This window comes from Haplochromis burtoni, unplaced genomic scaffold (assembly GCF_018398535.1).
Source record: "Haplochromis burtoni strain Fernald_Lab_line unplaced genomic scaffold, NCSU_Asbu1 Contig_715, whole genome shotgun sequence".
In the NCBI taxonomy this organism is placed as follows: domain Eukaryota; kingdom Metazoa; phylum Chordata; class Actinopteri; order Cichliformes; family Cichlidae; genus Haplochromis; species Haplochromis burtoni.
In genome coordinates this window covers 193,139-201,751 of record NW_024583076.1, presented here as the reverse complement: position 1 = coordinate 201,751, position 8,613 = coordinate 193,139, and the positions used below count along the sequence as shown (strand labels likewise).

The 8,613-nt window shown below is 40.4% G+C and overlaps 1 long non-coding RNA gene across 1 annotated transcript; it reads left to right on the top strand.

Moving 5' to 3' along the window:
- The first annotated feature begins 2,019 nt into the window (after positions 1–2,019).
- On the top strand, positions 2,020–5,013 carry LOC121812646. The gene is made up of 2 exons (XR_006053218.1): positions 2,020–3,982; positions 4,386–5,013. It is a non-coding gene; the product is annotated as an uncharacterized LOC121812646 (long non-coding RNA).
- Positions 5,014–8,613: the final 3,600 nt, after the last annotated feature.

Below are 8,613 nucleotides of genomic sequence, written 5' to 3'. Positions count from 1 at the left end.
GTGGGGGAACTTGCACAATCGGTGGCTGACTAAATACTTTTTTGCCCCACTGTATATGGAAGTGGCTGTATGCCAGGAATATGCTTCACCATATTTTCTAGTCTTTGGCTTAGAATGAAGTTGGTTTGGAAACATATTCAGCTATGCTTCATCTCCTGCTTTGCGTTTGTGTAGGCGCCCCGTCCTAGCAGTGTCCAAGCGTTGTTTTTGGTATTTTTTCCCTTTTCATGCCGCGCACCCCCTGCAATAGCTCTGTGCCCCCCCTAGCGGGCAGGCCCCACACTTTGGGAAGGTCTGATGTAGCACATCATTGTATACCAGCTAGCCCAACTTCAGTAACCCTACAAACGTCACTGCTGTTTAGTTTTCTGTCTTCATTTATGTCAGAAGTGATTGCAGATTTTTTCAGAAATCCCTTCAGAAATCCATTTTTCAGAAATCCCTCAATCAGAACATGGTATATTATTTAATCTTACATTTTTTTTGGGAGACTTCCCGCGTACCAGTTGACTGCCTTAAGTCAACTGGGACCATTCTGTGTAGTGTTTTTCTGCTTTCCCAGTGGCTGTGTGAGTTTCTTTTGAGTTACTTCAGCTTCCTCCGACTATTCAAAGATGGGCTTGCTAGCTTACATGGTGATTTGATCCCTACATGCACTGTAGGCGTGGATGTCACATGCTTAGCTGTCTCTCTGTACTGACATTGCAATCTTCTGGTGAGCTGGTTGTACCAGTTTGTACCCTGATACAGCTGTGAGCAAGCTCAAGTCTTGTGACCTCAAGTTGGATAAGCAGTTAGAAAATGGATAGATGGGATATTGCTACTTAGTTGACCATCTATGTCGGAATATGTGGATTTTATCTGTAGGCAGAAGGATGATGAGTTGAAACAGTCAACGATTTTAGATGACAGCAGTGAATGGACTAAGTGGGTTGGTTTTAAATGTGAAGAGGAGCTTGTTTGTGACTAGATATTTTCTGAGCACTCAGTGTTCGCTTAAAAAGTCTGATAAAATTTTCCCCAGCTCATGACTGCCAAATGTAAGAAAAGAAAAATCAAGAAGTTGCTACACAAAAAAACGTTAACTTATTTTTAAAAGATTCTTCTACAACTGCTTTCTGCTTCTTATAAAATATATAAATATAGAAGAGTTAAATCCAAGCTAAATTCAGTTTCTTGTCTCATTTGTCTCTTGTCCCTTGTCTACAGCAAAAATAACAGTTTCAAAAAACTGTGGAGGTCTTAGTAAGTTTACACTGTATGGCTAAAGGCCTACAGGCCACAGCTCTTAATCTTTGAATGCAGGTGTTTTAGTTCCTTTGCTACATTTATGTAAAATCAAGTAACTACCCAGGCAATCTCACTAAATTTGAGCATGGTACTGTAATGGGATGCTGCCTTTGCAAGAAGTCAGTTTGCAAAATTTCACATCTCTTAGATATTCCACAGTCAACTTTAAGTGGTGTAACTAAGATATTTGCTCTGTGCAAAGCGTTAAATCAGGCACGGTTATCTCACAGCAAAAGGTCCTGGGTTAAAATCCAAATGTAGGGTCTGTGTTGGCCCTGCAACATATGAGTGACTTGTCCAGGGCGTACCCAGCCTCTCACACTTACAGTGTTCACTGTGCTCATTTGTAAAGCGCTTTACAAACTCAAACATTATGGTTAACAGGCAGATTTTCCTGTTTGACTAAAGCTAGTCAAACAACGTAGAGCCACTTACTGCTACATCAGCCACTTACTGGTTAAATCAGCTTCACAGACAGTGTTACATCTATGGTTTTTGAGACCAGGGCTCAATGGTGTAAATTAGCCTCTATATGTTTAGTGGTTCATGTCCTCTTTAAATGTTTAATAAAAAGTTTTTTTTAGCCCACACCGGTTGGAGCCATCTTACTGATGTATTTGTGGATGTTTGTTGTCTCATCCTGGACTGTGGTGCTGACACTCACCAGTCCCTGGCCTCCTTCCTTCCACTTTGTGCACAGCCTCAGGGTGCTGGACTTGGGGTGAAACCCTCAATGCATGGTCAGGAGCTTCCTTGTCTTGATGTCAGTGGCTTCTATCTCCTCCTTTGGCCCACTTATTCCAGCAGGGTACCTGATCATGGGCAGGGCGTGTTGATACCCCAGATCTTGTTCTTACCGTTCAGCTGACTTCTCGGGACTTGCCTGACCCTCTGCAGGTACTTGGTGGTTGCAGCTTTTCTAGCGACCTCTTCATGGTTCCATTTTACCTGTGGTGTCCCCAGGTGTAGCTGTCCTCTATGTCTGCAATGTTGCCTTCTGGTAGTTCGATCCCCTCAGTTATGACTACCTTCCCTCTCTTTGTTACCATCTGACTTCACTTAATGTCATATTGTTTCTAAGCATACCTGTTATTCATCCATCAAATTGATTCAAGCTGCTTAAATGATTCAGTCTGTTTTGAAGACGGTTATTGATTACTGAGATCATAAATAAACAGTCACGTATACAGAGACACACAGTGCTTTAACTGTTACGACACACCCACACGCACACTCACTCACGTACATACACACACATACACACAGGTACGCGCACACAGTCACTCACGTGCACTCACATAGACACACGGGTACGCGCGCACACAGGCACTCATGTGCTTGTGCATACACACACAGACACACCATGGGGGTTTTATGATGGGGTCACTTCTTTAATGCTGGCTGTAACTAACAAAGAGGTGGAAGATCTGCAGAGGGACATCTCCCCTTCTAGAAGATGCATGCTTAAATGAAGATGAATAAAGATGAATAAAGGTTTTGTGAAATAACTACTGGATGCCCGGGGAATAAAAGAACCAGGGTAAAATTGATTTCTCAACAAGACTCAAGCGTTTTGTATCACTGTACATTGAAGCTTTTTATTACAAACAATTTACAATACTGAAAAAATGACAGGAAGTATTGTTTTCTGAAGTAACAAAGCAAAAGACCGCTGTCACTCTTCAGTTGCTGAAATTCTCCACAAGAGACCCGAGTCATGACAGCAAATTGTCAGGGGTTGCTGAGTGGATGTGGAGAAAAGGACTCAAACGCAGGACTCACGGTGAAGATGCAGGGTGTTTATTGTGAGGGACGAATGACGAAAACAGGAGATGGCTGACTGACTGACTGAATGAATAACTGAATGAACGGCTGACTGATCTGAACTTGGGAGGCAAACATGGGGCATAGACAGCATTGACAACGTTAATGACGCGACGCCGACCAAGAGAGAACTGAGGACTTAAATACACTGGCTGAACAATGACTGATAGGTGACAGGTGAGTGAGCAGCTGAACACAATTGAACTAACGATGCATGGAATAAGAACTAGAACATAATGCACACAGAGTAACGTAACACAAAACAGGAAGTGGAACGTACAGAGGATAAACAGTGAACATGAACTGAAAATACTGGGTCAACGACCCAGAAACCCTGACACAAATGTGCTTCTGTTTGTTTTTTAACGTGCTGTAGTTGCCTGACTGAACATATAAGTCCTGTGCACATAAAGTAAAACTATTGATGAAAAATGTTCACCTCGAATGAGCAAATCCCAGACAAAATGTAGTAAAATATTTAAATCGTGTTGAACATTAAATTGTGTATATATATCAGTAAAAATCACCCTTTCTATGGCCATTTTTCATTAGTTTTCAATTCAGTCAAATGCTTTCTTGTATTGCTAGGTTGCACATTTTTGTATAACACATCCTCCTCTTCACCAAGATTCTAGAGGAGATAGTTGCTATGTGTTGATGTTTCTGGAAAAACAGTAAAATCACTTAAGTCCTTTTCCATGACTGACTCACTGTGTCCTTGTTTATGAACAGATCTAGAATAAGAGAGACAGGGACATGAGCTCTGAACTGTAAGCATTGTCTGCTTCTTTTGTGTCCGGTGAAGGAGCAAACAATGGAGAGGGCGGTGATGTTCCATCATTCATGTTGTGTATAGACACAACCTGTGGTAGGCTACTTTGCATTTCAGAGGTTTCTGTGTTGTTATCCTCTTTGTAGTCTTGCAGTCTTATAGTTTTCCTCTGTTGGTGGCTGCTGCTGAGACTTTCATCATCTGAAAGTGTAACCCAGTGTTAATTTGGTTATCTGATATTGTGTGATATTCAGTATTTATGTATATATCTATATTGGGTGTTCAGTTATAAAATGTTCTTCAATGATTTTGAGTTTTTTTTATTGCTATTGGTTTGCGGCTGCTTTACGACAGTCGACTGTGGTAGTACATCCTAGCGGGAAGGGTTACGAGCTCACGTGGCTTGTAGCTGTGCCAGAGAGCAAGCTTGGGTGAGCTAGCGGGGAATATCTCCTTCTGCAGTAGCCTTAAAAAAGACTATTGTTCGTTCTCCTGCCAGACGCCTCGCTGCTGTGTTGCCTTACTGCTGTGCTGCCTTACTACCGTGCTGTCTCGCTGGTGCCATTAAAGGACCGGCGGCTGCCATCCATTCATCCATCCGGACCTCGATTTTTTGGACCGAAGTACTCACACACACGCCCGCACTCAGCGCCATACACTCTCTTTATTTTGCTGGCCAGCTAACACCATTGTTTGTTTGTTTTTGTTTTGTTTTGTTTTTGCATTCACAAAGACTATCCAAAGACATTTTGGTTATTGTCAAATAGACACTCTCTGATTACGGACTGAGGAGGTTGTGGTGTTACAACCCCAGGACTGAAGAAAAAAAAAGACTATTTACATAATATATTCACTTGTCTCCTGTTTAGGAGAAGTGGCTATTGATGGAAATATTTTTTTTCTTCTTCTTGTCTTTGTTTACATTGTATCTCAGAGAAGTTTTAAGTTGTTCAGGTTGAAACATTTGCCCTTAGAGTTTGTTAAGTTTCCTTTGATGTATCAGTGTCAAGCTGATGTTTAAGAGGGTATGTTAAGGACAGATGTGCTCCAGTCCATCAATCCTTTAAAGTGCTGGACACCGATGGTAAATTGCCATCAGACCCTAAATAAATTGTCCTCTGCTGTTATCCATATTGCTTCACTCATTCTTTGGTGAGTAGATGTTTTGGTTACAAAAGCACCAAGTTCAGGTAGGCCTGATTCTCTCATAATTTGGAAGAGTTTGTCAAGGCTATGTGAGACTTCAGTGCCACTGTTTTTGGCTGGCCTGGGATAAGAGATGGGTGTGCTGATGTAACTGAGCAATTTCTCTCTCTATAGCAACATTCTGCTTTAGCAGCTCCTTGGTGCGTAGTGTAATAGCCAGCAGGCCCAACTGGTTGAGAATCTCTGCTGTGTTGAGGAAACGGCGCTGACGTGTGGAAGAGCTGTCTAGAGCTAGGTGATATGGAGTGTGAGCTGTTGAAGTGGGAGATGAAGAGGAAGGAGAGGAGGATAGGGGAGAAAAGGAAGAAGGTGAAGAGGGTATGTGGGACCTCGAGATGGACAGTGAGCCTAATCTTTCAGAGCTGGAGTTTTTGTGACAGTGGCGGGACTTGTGTTGGGTTTTAGATGAAGCATAACTGGGCAGCAGGCAGTGAGATAAGTTGAGGATAGAACTGTGTCCTCCTCTGACTTTATGTTGGAAATGGACTTTGTTGTGGACAGGGTTTTTCAAACCAGAAGAAAAATAAACAAACAAACACAAGATGTAGAGGAGGTTATGGTCAAAAAGAGATAAGTTGTAGGGCACAAAAACAATCATATACACATCATCTATGCATTGACATGGAAATGTATTACATATACTGGGACAAATGATCAAATTAGCAATTTTAAAATGAAAGAATGATCAAAAACAGTCTAAAAATATTCAAATCCAGTTTAACCTTATTTTCTATCTGAAAAATAAAGCAAACACATTGTATATTGTGTGCTTAGCACTGAATATTGGCCCAAAAAGGTTTGAAACTAACTGATGAGGAAACTCAAGATTTCAGAAGCTAGAGATAGCTAGGGTGATAACTAGGCTAATGGCTAAAAGTACTATTCTCAGAAATTGGTTAAGACCAAATCAGAACTAAAATTATTATGAATATTTAACAATGCAACACACTAGAATGGCGAAAAAGTAAATACACCTCCACATTTATTATATTTTCAGATCCAGTCAGTTACATCCAGTGGTTCCAGATTAGCTACCAAATATTAAAACCTGTTTGACTTATTCAGACCTCTGACATCAAGAGTCAGGTGTCTCTATATGTGTGCGCAGTTTGTAGCGGCATCTTAACAGATCTAATGAGGTTTCTAAGGGCACTAAAGGATGGGATTTAAAAACAAAATAAGAGTTTTAAAGCACTTTGAGGCCACTGTTTTTCTGATTTGGTGCTGTACAAATAAGACGGAATTGAAATGAAATGATCTTCTACTTATTTAAAAGTCAATCATTTGGCTGTAAGGAAACTAATCCAGATTTGGTGCAGATTCTGGATTTGTCGAGGACTAGCCACTCCAGCAAATGTAAAATAAAAACAGACTGTTGTGATGCAAAGGAAAGTCTAAAACACTTCTATTCTCTAAACACAATTTATAACTCAGCATTTAGAGGGGTTTCCAATTCAAACCAAATCCCCCCCCCCAAAAAAAAGTTGGGACACTGGGTAAAATGCAAATAAAACAAAATACAATGATTTGTAAATGTAATAAACTTCAACAACACAGAAAAATGTTTAAAATAAATTTTTTTTTACCATTTCAAGAAAAAAAGCACATCTCAAAATCAACAACAACAACAACAACCTTTATTTATAGAGCACATTAAAAGCCTTAGGCATACCAAAGTGCTTTACAAAAAAAACAATAAAATAATACAGTTAAGAACATTAATATCAATATAAATAAGAACAGCAGATCCATCAATCAATCAATCAATCAATCAATCAATCAATCAATCAATCAGTCAATCAATCTTTATTTATAAAGCCCTTTTCATACAAAGATGTAGCACAAAGTGCTTTACATGGTTAAAAGCAGCACACCCCACCCTGCCCTCCAACTCACTCCCCACACTCTCATTAACATAAACGATCATGGATACATAACCCCCCCCCAACGCGCGGCGCACACACACCACACACCCACCCACCACACACACACAACACACACACACACACACTTAAAAAGTAAAATTGGGCTGGGCACACATGAGCCAGGTAGAGGAAACACTATCACGGGGAGCCGTCTGCACCGGGAGCTGGTCACAGACCGCAGCCTCCAGGCTGGGCACACAGCAGGAGGGAAGCCCCCCAGCCAGGCTGAGAGGACCCACAGAGCCCCAGCAGCCACGGTCGATCACAGCCCCGGTGCAGAGAGCCCCCTCCGAGGAAACACTGGAGATATGACCTAATAAGAGTATATACAGAATAAAAATAAATAAATAAATAAATAAAATAAGAATGGGATACAATATAAATATAAATAGAGTAAGAAGATAAAAAATGAATAAGAATAAAATCAATAAATATTAGGTAAAATCTAAATTAATAAAAAAAATTAATCAAAAGGCCAGTGCCTGAGGACCTCAAGGTCCGCGAGGGTTCATATGGTAAAAGCAAATCTGAGAGATAAGAAGGCCCAAGACCATTAAGACATTTAAAAACCAATCCTGATCCTGAAACACACAGGGAGCCAATGCAGCAATTCTAAAACCGGTGTAATGTGGGCCCGCATTACACCGGCCTGAGAGAGAATAGGGCTGACTCTGGCTATATTTTTTAGATATTTTTTAGATGATAAAATCCAATTTTGGTAACATGTTTAATATGTGGGATAAAACCAAGCTCAGAGTCAAAAATAACACCCAGGTTTTTCACTTACAGGCATAAGGAAAATGCCTGTAATTTAGACAAGAGTTTCTCTCTCTAAGCCTCAGGACCAATGATTAAAACTTCAGTTTTGTCCTGGTTAAGCTGTAAAAAAACCCCACACATTTACCACTGTGCAGCATGTCGTCTTAAATGTCTGGGAACTAAAACCAGTTGTTGAACGTTTTGGAGAGGAAAGCTAATAGAATTCTAGCTGCTGAACAGTCCTGGGTTGTCTTTGTTGTATTTTTCATTTCATGATGTGCCAAATGCTTTCAACTGGTGAAAGGCTTGGACTGGACAATTCAGGAACAAAAATGTATTTTCTAAAAACCCATTGTATTGTTATACCTGCAGTATTTGGTTTACCATTGTGTTGCTGAAGTATTCAATGACAAAAAATCATAAGCGTCCTATATTGATGGGAGTTGACGAGAGTTCTCTATATTCTCAAAATCTTTTAATGATACTGTAGATGATGACATATCCAAAATCCAAAGATCAGCAGCCCAGCACTTCCTTTTAAAGACCTGAGCACCAGAGAACCACCTTGGAGAGCAGTAAAAGAGGTGGTAAAGAATGCTGAAGCGTCAGAACGAGTGGCCTGCCTTACACATACTGAAAGAAATACTCAATTTTGCTGCACAGACTTTGTGCCAAAAGAGTAGGGATTTTCTAAGATTTGCCAATTTTGAGCTAAGATTTTCTTTTCAGGCTTGGAAACACAGATTACAACATACCCGAAGGAGAATGGTATGGGCTCAAAATGTGGTCATAAATATTTTGTACTTGTAAATCAGTTTTGTATGTGTAAAAAGAATT